Source organism: Protopterus annectens, chromosome 8.part0, assembly GCF_019279795.1.
Source record: "Protopterus annectens isolate FY-2018-M chromosome 8.part0, PAN1.0, whole genome shotgun sequence".
NCBI lineage: Eukaryota > Metazoa > Chordata > Ceratodontiformes > Protopteridae > Protopterus > Protopterus annectens.
The window spans coordinates 313,005,966-313,018,987 of record NC_056741.1 but is presented as its reverse complement, the minus strand read 5'-3'; positions in this window follow the sequence as shown (position 1 = coordinate 313,018,987).

Sequence of the window (13,022 nt, the reverse complement as noted above, 5' to 3'; positions counted from 1 at the left end):
CCATGGCTTGGCATATTATATGGGTCTGTAGTTCCCAGGGTCAGTTGATGCTCCACTTTTATGAAGAGGGATGACTGTTGCGGCTCTCCATTCAACTGGTATGTAACTTGTTTTTGAATCTGTAGTTGAAGAGTGCCTGCTAGGTGATGTATTAGGCTATTTAGGAGGCAAATGGGGATATTGTCAGGGCCCAGTGAAGCAGTGTTTTTGGCCTTAACAAGTACCACTAGGACCTGCTTCCCATTGGTAGTTGTGGGGATATGCTAGAAAGGATTTCCCAGAGAGTAATGGGGGGTGAAGTTAGAGCTGAATTTATCAGCCAGTATATTTGCTATGTTGCCCTGGTCAGTGAAGGTTGTGAAGTTTGTGACATTTACCACCAGTTCTACACACTTTCAAGTGTTACCTTTAAGATTTCTCACATAGCTGAAAAAGGCCTTGTGACTGTTCTTAGCCTGAGATTCTGTCCTGACCTCATAATTGGCCTTGCTGGACTTCATTAGATCTGTTAGTTTCTTGTTTAGTTGAATCAAAGAGCTCTTGTCTCTATGAGAGTTGCTCTTTCTGATTTTGGCCATGCCTTTTTTTTCTTTTGTTATAGATCCTGTTAAGGTAAAGATTCCACTAGTGCGGTTTGTTTTTTTGTTTATGGTGTTAGATCTTGGCTTACTTCTGGTAGGTATGGCAGCCTCAATGCAGCCATTTATGTTTGTTCAGGGTTTCTGTAAATAATTCTGCATAGGTTTAGGTATCTGTTTTCTTGGGGTTTGGAAGCTGTGAATTTTGGCATACTGTCACTTAATATGATGTAATTTGCTTTAGAATAGTTCTTAACTGTTACAAGTTTAATTGGGTTTTCTGGGTAAATTTTTATTTTGAGGGAGGGGGGTGCAGTGCTCTCCCATGTTGGTGAGTACTAGGTCCAACATGCTTCATCCTCTGGTTGGAGTTAGAACTATCTGGTCCAGGGTGTTAATGTTGATAAAGTCCAGGTAACGGTGTGCCTGTGAGTTAGAGTCAGTGTATGTTTCCCAGTCTATAGAGGGGTACTTAAAGTCTCTGGTATTTGGCTGGATGGCTGGATGGTGAGTGCCTCTAGTAGGTCTAGGTAAGAGATGTGAGCTATGTGGCTCATAGACAATGACTTGTAGCTGGCCAGGACATGGTAAAGAACCTTGTATTTGGAGACTTGGATGTGGATACATTCCAGGGCATCATTCTGTTTAACCAACCTGGGCTTATATTTGTTTATAACATAGCTCAAGATACCTCTACCTTTCGTTCCTGTCTGCACTGCTTTTTTTTTTAAACAAGAAACATTTTTATTAAATTATCACTTACAGGTAATCATAAATTTATATAAATGCAAACAAACCATATTGACATAATCCCAGCTGTAAGCATTTTACATCACAAACCATATTTATACAATCCTAACTGCAAACATTATGCATCACTTATAATTTAAACAGTCATTGTCAGTCAAACATTATATAGCTCACTCAACTCCTGCCTTCTTTTAAACCTCATTCCTCCCCTGTATGTATTTTCCCACAATTCCCATTTTTCCTATGTAATTTGCTCCTACCCTTTTTTAAAGATCACACTTCCAGTTGTTTTAGCTCTGTTACTATATACACAACTTCTACTATAGTTGGTTTAGACTTTGATTTCCATTTTCTAGCAATTGCTTTTTTGGCAGCTACCATAATTAGACTCAGCAAGGCCTTACTATGTCTAGGCAATTCCGATTTTGTATCATAGCTCAGAAAAATAATTTCCCTAGTTACTCCAATTTGCTCACCTAGTATCTCCAACATAGTAGTCTACAGGGAATCTTTAAAGTCTGCCAACTCATTACACTGCCTCAAAATATGTTCTTAGTTACTTCTTCCTTCCCCACCACACCTCCAACATTTGCTGTCTACCTTACAAAAAATTCTCTGGAGTCTACTTGGGGTATAAAATATATCTATGTAAACATTTCCAAGCAAGACTCCTAAATCTTCTACATTTTGTTGCATATTTGGCAGACATACATACATACCTCCATTTTTCTTTGTGAATTGCTTATCCAGTCTCTTCCCAAGCCTTTCTAACCTCCTCTGATTGATTCTTATAGTTCTCATGCAATATTTTATATGCTGTACTAATTATTCATTTTCTAATGGCAGCTTCTGTTCTGTTCTAGGTTCTACTAAAAACTTTATCAGTGCTTGTCTTTCATTTAGAACCCCCTATTTTGTTCTCTTTTCCTATATTCTAATATCAATCCATGATAGGGAAGGCAATCTCTAACCTGTAGTCCAAATAAATTCTTGGCGTCTTCCCATTCTATCATCTCTCCCTCCCTAGTTATTTGCTCCCAATAACTTGGCTCCTTTGCTAGTTTTCTCCAATAAATTCCAGCCCCCTTTTGCCTATTGTCTATATCCCTAATTGCAGTCATCCCTATCAGCAGAATCTCCTTTCTTCATTCCTGTGTTGGCTTAGTTCTTAGGATACTTTCTGCTACTTTAAAGATAAAAGGTTCTATATGATTATTGTTATTCTCCTTAAACACCTGCATTCAAAATCCCAGTCTCTCCTTGTTTCTTGAGCTTCCCCCCTGTTTCATCATCATCCCTATCCACTTTGAATTATAGTTTTATGCTTATGCTATGTATAGGAGCCTTAATTGTGTAGCTTTGAAATACCCCATGCAAATCGAGTAATCCCACTCCACCCTGTTCTACTGGAAGAATCAGCTTATCCCACCCGACTCTTGCCATATTCCCCCCTAGATAAAGTCCTTCAGCTCTCTATTAATTGCTATCCACAAGCTCTCCTCTGGTTGATAAAAATATGCCTGACCTGTGTATAAGACTAATGGGTCTAAAAACAATTTAAATGCTCGTATCTTACTATCCATATCCATATAATAAAGCTTCCATTTTCCCATTTTTATATTATCTTTTGTTTAGTCCCTTCTCACATATCCTTAGCTGCCACACCAGAATAATTTTTAATCCATATTCCTAAATACTTCATTTTATCATGTCCCTATAAATACGGACATTGCTGAACCAATTCATATGTAGGTAAATAGTTTACTGCTATTGCCTTTGTTTTATCTTCATTAATTTTGTATACCGAAAAGATATGAAACTGTCTCAAAATGTTCCACAACACTGTAATGTCACTTTCTGGTTTGGTCGGAATAAAATAATATCATCTGGAAATAAAGCCAGCTTTTCTCGACTACCATACCAATTATCTCCTTGAATTTTTGTGTCCCTTATTTTCTTTGCCAGTGGCTCTAAATATAATGCAAATAACAAAGGGGAAAGAGAACACTCCTACCTGTTTCCTCTGCTCAAACAGAAATTATCAGACAGGACCCCACCCACTTTAATTTTCACCTCTGATGCTTCATATATCCTCTGAACTTTATATTTTGTCAGGAAATGCAAATGCTTCCATTGCCCTGCTCAAAGTCCCAGCTTACTCTGTGAAATGCTTTCTCTGCATCAAGACCCACCAACAACAGTGGTATTTCCTTACATTTTGCTTCCCTCTGGATCATCAATGTTCTGTTAATGTTGTCAAATGTTTGCTTCACCTCCACAAAACCACATTGATCCATATCTATTAATTTTGGCATTACTTTTGCCATTCTTTTATCCATTATAGACATGAACACTATATAATTGTGGTTTAGTAGTGAAGTGGGTCTGTATGTAGCTGGATCTGATAGGTCTTTACCCTCTTTAGGTATTACAGCTACCACTGCTTTCTTCCAGAATGTTGGTACTTCTCCTCTTACAAACTGTTAAAACGTTCCAGATCTTTATCAGTTTTCCCCCCTAGCTTCCAAACTTCCACAGGAAAACCATCTATTCCTGGGGACTTTCCTACAGATTGGTTATACATCACAATTTTTATCTCATCTCCTCCTGTCCTAGCTGTTGGTAATTGAGCCTCATATACCTGTAACCTTGGCATATTTAATTCTTCCATAAACATTTCCATTTGCATCTTTTCTTGAATTCCATATTTCTCTGCTTTATACATACTTTCATAGAATTTCTGAAATATTTCTAATACCTCTACAGGATCTCTTGTTAGCTTTCTTCTTATAGGCTCCCTAAGCTTGGTGACATCCCTTTCTAGTTTCTGTTGCCTGAGTTGTTGTGCGAAAAGTTTTTGTGCTCTACTGTTATTATCAAAAAACAGTTGCTTAACAGCAATCTTTCTAAACTCATGCATATTATTGAGGTAATCCCTTATTTTCTGCATACCATTCTGGAGTTGATCTTCTTCTTCTTGTTCTCCGAGATTCCCCCTATTCTGCAGTACTGTAATGTTTGTCCGGCCCTGTAAAATAATCCTTGTTACTTCTTAACCATAGTTCCCTTTCTTTTGTTTCCGCTCTATTTTTAAACTCCACCTTAATTTTATCCCACTCCCTAGCTATATTTTCAGAAGTAATTTCTATGCTCTCAAATAGCTCCTGAATAATCTCCACTACCCATTCCTTAAATTCAACAGATAAGTGGGAAAGCACCAGTGTCTCATTTTTATTTCATTACCCTGTGTTTTTATTTAAGCTACTATTGGCGCATGATCTGAAATATTTATTAGGTGCATATCAGGACCTTCAATTAAATGTACATGTTCATGTGAAATGTAAATTCTGTCTTGCCTAGCCCAATTTTTATATATTGGGAAATAAAATGTAAACTCACTCCAAATTAACCTGGTTGACGTCTTTGAGAAGATCACCAAGGCAATGGATGAGGAGAATATGGTGCATACTGCCTACCTGGACCCGGCTAAGGAATTTGATACAATTCCCAACTTGGGTTTAGTTGACTAACTTACCCAACTGGGCATAAACTCCTATATAATTTGCTGGATTGCTAGCTGGCTCACAGACAGGACCCAGGAAGTCAGGAATGGTGATACCACCAACACTAAGAGACTGGTCACAAGCAGTGTACCTCAGGACTCTCTGCTGGGACCGTTCCTGTTTGGCATCAAATTCACAGAGGTAAAGGTTAATGTTAAGGGCCTTTGGTTGACCAAGTTCACAGATGACTGTAAACTTGGAGCTATCATCACTTCCCCCATGACACAAACATCTTAAAAGAGAGTCTTACGCAGAGAAATGACTGGTGCCAAAGTCACTGGCCAAAGCTCAATGCCAAGAAATGCATTATAGTGCCTTTTGGAAAAAATGCCACCCAGGCTAGTTACTCCATCCTAATTTTTAAACCTTAGTGATCTGAGAAGATAAGTAGACAGTAATTTGGCCTTTAAACAACACATAGGTTCATAGGTACATATGTATTTACTAGGCTAATGACCACAAAGGCCTTTTTACACCTAACCACGCATCCCAAATCTCTGGCAAGTTCTGGTACCCTTGATAAGTGTAAGGAGGGGCTTGGGAGATAAAACTTTACAAGCAGTGGCCTGGGAGATGAAACATTTACAGGTTGCCTGTGTCCATTAGAGACATAGATGCCAAACCAGGGATGAATTTCCTGTTCCCCATCCAATTGTCCAAGTTACACTTGAATTGGGTTATGGCAGAACTCTGGTTAATATGGATGGGAACCTGATCCAGAGACAGAGTAGTCTCTGGGATACATGCCTGTCTCTTAAGTAGGTCCTATTTATATCACAGGCAAGGCTCAAGTCTTTATTACAGGTAAAGCTGGTGCTGTTTGTTTTGTGGACATGCAGGAGGTCCATCAGAGTGGGGTGTGAAAATGCCCTGTATGCCAGGCATATATCTCCCCTCAAAAGTCTGTAGGTGACAGAATACAGGGACAGGGCCTTGAGGCAGTCTGAATAGGACATTTTACTTACGTCCTGTATTCTTTTAGTGAGGAACCTCTGTGAACATTGCAGTTGTTGGATATGCCTGGTTAGGTACATACCAAAGGGGGCATTGTAATCAATGACATATCTGACGAATGCCAAATACAGTGGAAAAATGACTTTCTTGGACCTAGATGCCATACCTTTGCTTATAAATTCCACAACATAGAATGGTTCTTAATCATTGCTAAGTTAGTAAGAAAACATTATATGCTGCCCAACTTATAAGTAAGGGGAAAGCATTCAGGACCAACTCCAGGTAGCTCTTCAAATGAAGAGAAAAAAGCACTTTCCTGTAATAACCTGATCGCTACATTCCAGCATTAAAGTAACACCTATTACACTGAGCATCTGAAATAGCTGTGTATGAATGTTATATTCTGAGAACCTCATTGTATTTCCACAGCTGCTTGTGAAGTAGTTTCTTAACAGCATCCTCACTTAAAACCTCCCAGAGGAGTTGGATTCCACTGGGACACAATGTTGTACTAGAAAAACCAACACTGACACTCTTTGAACTAGATGCTTCAGCCCTCCCCCCACACACACATAAAGATGCAGTCCGGGAAAACTGCTCTGTTGGTACCCTTGACTTCAGCTAGATGAATCTGTGAACTGCATGCTGTTAGGTGCAGAGGGCTCTACTTAGTTTATCATGAGGACAGGGTCACCATATGTACTTAACCCTTCTTTCATGTCCAAGGTGATGCCTTAGCTCTCCTTATACCACATCATCCATTTACCATTTTTTTCCCAAAGAACATGAATGAAAGTGCATTAAATTGCTCTGATGTCCACAGACAGTTATTTCACCTGGATAGAACTAAGCTAAACAAAAAATTCAGACCAACTGGTTGCATTTGTAAAGGAAAATGAAGGAAAACCTGGCAGTAAACTATATCCAAGTTGATTGCAGTTTATATTACATTTCTATTATCTCCACCATGGAAGGCAAATTCATGTGTGTACTATGGCCACAACTACCACCACAGCCTTTCTGAGTTAGGTCTCTGCACAGGCTATTACTCTATCCACAGCTTTGCCAGACATTACATCTTGGGAGCCAGGGCAGGGTTTTCCTTGGTTGTCCTGCAGAGTTTGGTCTCCCTTGCTACTATTTAAAGCCAACCATTCATCCTTATCTAGCTCTGAAAGTCATTCCATGAGTAATTACTGCAATGGTGAGCTACAAAGGATATATTAATGTTATGTTAGAACCTTCTCTGACATCTCCACTCTGGGCCAGTAATCAAGAAGCCTGAATCCTCACCACTGGAACTAGAGATGGATGTTCACTTGTAACAAAAATGGATACACCTAGTATTTCCAGATGCACAATTTCCCTTAACAGCAAACAGAGAACACACTCAGTACGGGGTCTGGGTTTCCCCCTCTGTCCAGATCCCCAATAAGACTCCCTGCTGGCATAGCTGTAGTTTTGAATCCTCATCCGAATGTCCAAACCAAGTCTTCCAGCAACCTCTCTGTGAAACCGGTGCTTTGTGTCCCTGCTCCAAGTAGCTGAAATATGCACACTTGGAGATTTGATTTTCTCACGCGCACGTACACCTGGGAAAAGCTGGCACAAACTTACTATGCCCCCTTCTGCCCAGACTATAAGGTAGTTACACTGCCACCAGACACCCCAAAGCCAGCTACTCTAAGGCTCTTACAAGGGTACCCAATTATACTGAGTGAAATTAATGTTAATACAAATGATAGTGTTTGGCCAATGCAGAAAGGCTTCCAGGAGTGGCCACAGTGTCACCAAATAGATATAAGTCCTCTCAAAGTTTAAAATATTCTCTAAAGGACCAGCAACAATAAAAAGTGTAAATAGATTTAATAATATTAAATAAAAAAAAACATGAAAATGCTAAATATCTATTTATAATAAACACTAGAGTTTCAATCACAGGAAATATTAAAAATAACACAGGTGTACAGATTCATACAGTTACAGAAAAACAATACTTAACTAATCTCACTATATTTTCCTGACTGATCTAAAGAATTACTATTCCCTGGTTACTTACTAGAGCAAGGCAAGTTGAAGTAGGTGAGGGGTCCTTCTTTGTCAAGTTACAAAAACAGATCACTTTGAGACATCAGTCTCACCTATTATTAAACTATAATTTTTAGTGATGGATTACAAAATGACATTACATGCATGTGGTGATCTGACTTAGGGTTCCCATGCTCCCCCTTGGCTAGAAGCTGTCTGGATTTAGCACACAGGTGTCAATAATGCACACACAGAGCATTGCTAAGATGTGCTGCAACTCCTGGAAGTCATAAAAGAATTTAAAATGTCCACCCTTCCACAGTAGCAAATAGTTCACCCCGTGACAGTGCAGGAAGCTTCTTAGTACAGACTTTTTGTCTCTGACTGCATTGAGAACTGTAAGATAACATCTTTATGGCCTAAATTAAGTAATTTAATTTCTTACCATTTTCCAAAGTCAGGTGGATTGAGATTAACCTCTTCTCTTTCTGTATCATCTGTTACAATATATACATTTCAATGGTTACAATAATACATGTACATTTCATCCTCTATGCAGCAGGACACACTGTTGATACATTCTAACACTAGCAACTTTACAAATACATTTTCAACATGAGCAACTGTACAAATCAGTTTGATATTCAAGTAACATATAATTCTTTACTAAATTCCAGCTAGCTGTGGTGGCATATGTTACACATCCACTACTCTACTTCTCCTGGCATAGCTGGCAGTACCTCACATTGTCACATCTCTCCCCTCTTTAAAGAATCAAGCTAGTTTTTCAAGTGCTCTTGAGAAACATTGCTTGAGAGAAATGTGCTGTCTTGGAATACATTAACCCAGTCCCTGTCTTGACAGCAAATCTGCATTGGCATTGCTAACCACACTACAATGCTGCATGTCATATCATATGCCTGCAACACTAGGCTCTACCTTAACAACTTGGCATTTTGCTGGCTGGCTCAATGTACCTATGTTAAGGGATTGTGGTCTGTAACTACAGTGAATTTCCTTCCATACAGATAGTGTTGAAGTTTCTGCAGTGCTCATACTATGGCTAAACATACTTTTTCTACAGCTGCATAACATTCCTCCCTAGGTTGGAGTCTACGGCTGAGATGTACCCCCTGGGTGCTCTTTTCTCTCTGAGGAAACCTAGCTGTGTACATTCCCCACCCCATGGTTCAAAACATCCAACTGCACAACAAAATCTTTGCTGTAATCTGGACTGGCTAACACAGGGGGTCCTCCCAAAGACCCTTTAAGCTTTTGGAATGTCTGCTCACAAGCTGGGGTCCACATTGCCTTGTCTGGCCTGTTTTTAATTATCAGGTCTGTGAGGGGAGCAGTTACTGTACTATAATTGGGAACAGATTTTCTATAATACCCTGCTGTCCCCAAGAATGCCCTCATCTGCTTTTTGGTAACAGGGGCAGGCCAGGCCTGAATGGATTCCACTTTGGCAGGTTTTTGCCTGACCTTACCACTGTCCACTCTATGTCCCAGGTAGGAGACCTCTGCCATACCTACCTGTCACTTACTGGGCTTAAGAGTCAACCCTGCCCTTTGCAGCCTGCCAGAACCTCCCTGACATGCCGGAGTTGCTCACGCCAGGAATGGCTATAAATGGCAATATCATCCAGGTAAGCAAGGGCATACTTTCCTGCTCCTGTTAGGATATGATCTACCAGCCTCTGAAAAGTCGCTGGGGCATTTTTCATCCCTAAGGGCATCTTCCTGAACTTGTATAATCCAAAAGGAGTCAGAAAAGGCTGGGTTCTCTTGAGTGGTGGGAGTCAAGGGCACTCACCAGTAACCCTTGATCAGATCAAGTGTGGTCAGATACTTAGGCCCACTCAGCTGTTCTAAGGCTTCAGCTATCCTAGGCAAAGCGTACACATCTGACTCTGTGTGACTATTTAGTTTTCTATAGTCCACACAGAACCTGGTGCTGCAATCTTTCTTTGGTACCAGCATGACTGGGTAGGCCCAGGGACAGTTGGACTCCTGGATTACCCACAGTTGCAACATTTCCTGTATCTCCTCCCTCACAGTCTGTCTGACTCACTCAGGCACCCTGTAAGGGGCCTGCTTGATAAGTCTTTGGGGCCCTGTATCTACATCGTGCTGCACCAGGTGGGTATACTGAAGTTTCCTAGAGAACATGTCCTCAAACTCCTGTAACACTGTTCAGATTTCTGAAACCTGGGTAGGGGATAGCCACTGGGACATTGCTAACCCTTCCACTGAGGTGTCAGTCCAAGCCTCACTAAGGAGATTAGTCACCAGATCCCATTCCTTTGGACTCCTCCTGCTATCCACAGTAAATACTCAGCACAGGGCCTCCCTGTCATGGTAAGGTTTCATCATGTTAACATGGTACACTTAGTGCCCCTGCCTCCTGCCTTGCAGTTCTACCATGTAGGTAACATCACTGACATTCCTTACCACTTTGAAGGTCCCTCCCAAGCTACCTCAGCTTATCGTGTCTGACAGGAATGAGAACCATAAGCTGCGATCCCACAGAATACTCTCGAGCTCAAGCATTCCTGTCATACCAGACATTTTCCTGCTGTTGGGCTCCTGACAGGTTCTCCCGTCTAGGGTTGCCACCTTTCATTGTGGATAAAACTGGAGAAAGGCCACATCCCTCACATCACCTGTAACCCTGCCCATTTCCACCCCCTACCGTCCACATTCCACACATTTTGTGATGTCTTTATGACATCAGCTGATGGGAGAACACCCTCTTTTTCTGTTATTGATGCCTGCTTTCTGCCTATTTACTATGCTTTTCTGTAAAAAAAAAAAAAAAAGCATAGTAAATCTGCCAGTTTAACAAACTCCGATACTGTGTTTCTTTTTTGAAACAGAATACCGGAGTTTGTACAGTGTTTTCTGGACTACCAGACAATTGGTTTGATTTCTGGATAGTCCAGAAAAAAAAGGAGAGGTGGCAACCCTACTCTCAGCTCCCTAAGTCTTGTCCTAATGCTGTAGGACATATGCCACAACAGACTCCTTGTGGGAGTCACACTCACCCTCCCACTCATCACGAATCAAATCTAAAGGCCCCCTTGCTCTATGCCCATACAGCAACTCAAAGGGTGAAAAACATGTAGATTGCTGGGGTATCTCTCTGTATGCAAACAGCAGATGGGACAAATATTTGTCCCACTCTCTCTCTTAAACTGGTCTGCAAATGCCTGTAGCATGGTTTTTAGTGTAGAGTTTAACCTCTCTGCAAGACCAATAGTCTGGGGATGATAGGGGTGATTTTTAGGTGCTTCACTCCACAGTGCTTCTACAACCAAGCCAGCAGGTCTGACATGAAATTGGCACCTATGTGAGTCAGTATTTCTCTCGAAAAACTTATCTTGCTGAAAATCTCTAACAAAGCATTTGCCACCTTCTCCGTCTTGATGGAGGACAAAGCCACCTCCTCAGGGTATCTAGTAGCATAATCTGCTACCACCAGGATATATGTCTTCCCTAGAACTTGGGGTACTCAGAAACACCACAATATTCATAGCCACCCTCTGAAATGGCTCCCCAGTTACAGGCAAAGGTGTCAAAAAAGCCTTGACCTTGTCTCCTGCCTTGCCTACTTTTTGGCACTGCTCACAGGTCCTGCAGTACCCTCTTACATCTCTTGCAATCCCAGGCCAGTAAACATTCTACATAATACATTTCTTGGTACGCTTTATGCCCATATGACCTGCAAAAGGAATGTCATGGGCTATGGCTAGACATACCAGGTGGTAGGCTCTAGGCACTACCAACTGCTGCATTACCTCAACCTCTAGCCCTCCCTCAGGGGTCCACTCTCTATACAGTAACCCTTTGTTCCAGTATACAGATCCACTTTTCCTTGAGAATCAGGCACCTCCCTAGCTACTTCCGTCAAGCCTCTTATTGTAGGGTCCGAGAGCTGAGCCTGTCTCAACTCTACCTTTGTGACTTCCCAGCTCCACTTCCAGAGGAAGTCTGGTATCCTCTAACAGCAGTACCTCACTGTCACTCTGGGTACTACCACTCACTCTGCCCTTGCAGTCACTTTGTCCAAGGGAACATCAGTACCTACCAGAAGGTGTGGCTCACCTTCAGGCTCACTGCTACAGGGTAGCTCCCTCCCTGAAATAGCCACCTCACCAGCTCTGGCTTCAGGTGTGAGGTCTGTATGGGTCTCCAACAGGCTACCAAACCCGTATGCCTGTCTTCTAGCCTGACTGTGTGTAACTGCATGCACACAAGGTACTGCATTATCAAAATCATTCCCTATGAAGATATCTGCAGAGATATCCTCAAACACACCTACTTGCTTGCTTCCTTTTCCACCCTCCCAGTCAAGGTGAACCCTGGCCAAAGGCATTTGGAATGTGGTCCTTCCTAAAGCTGTAACTGGACTGAACTGCTCAAGCAAGGCAAGTACTGCTCCTCTTTGACCACTGCGGGCTTCACAATGGGTATGTCAGAGGCTGTGTCTCTCTTAGCAGTGGCCTGTTTTCCATCAACTAAGATAGGATATAACCTCTGGTCATAGTTTGGGACCCCTATTGTCTCCAGACAACTTCCTACTGGCATATTGTTATTCCCACTTGCTGGCTCCCCCAACCTTTGTTCCCCACCTTGCCTCCATAGACATGGCTCTACTGGTTACATTTAAAACATTTAACCCTTGATCCTAGCCGTGTACCTGAACTTGTGGCTTTCCCTGTTACTGATAAACTTTGTTGGGGGTGGTTTAGGCTGTCCACCATGGGTTTCCTTATATCTTTGTGCAGTGATGCCCTGCTTGCTAAGTAGAGATCACCTTTTTCCCCAGCTAATCTGCAGTGTTACATTCTTGATCTGCCAACCAGATTATCATGTCCTCAGGCAAAGTGCTGAGGGCTTGTTTCCTCACCAAAGATCTGCCAGCCCTTCAAAAGTGGTACCTGACACCCACGCAACCACCTATGAAAATAAGTGCTTAACTCGGCAACATAATCACACACACTTTCATCTGCCTTACGTCTGTGCTTACAAAACTTTTTTTTTTATGTAAGCTTCAGGTGTTAACTTAAAATACTCAAATAAACATTTCTTTACTTTATCATAGTTTAAACAATCAATATCAGACAATTTAGAAACAACAGTTACA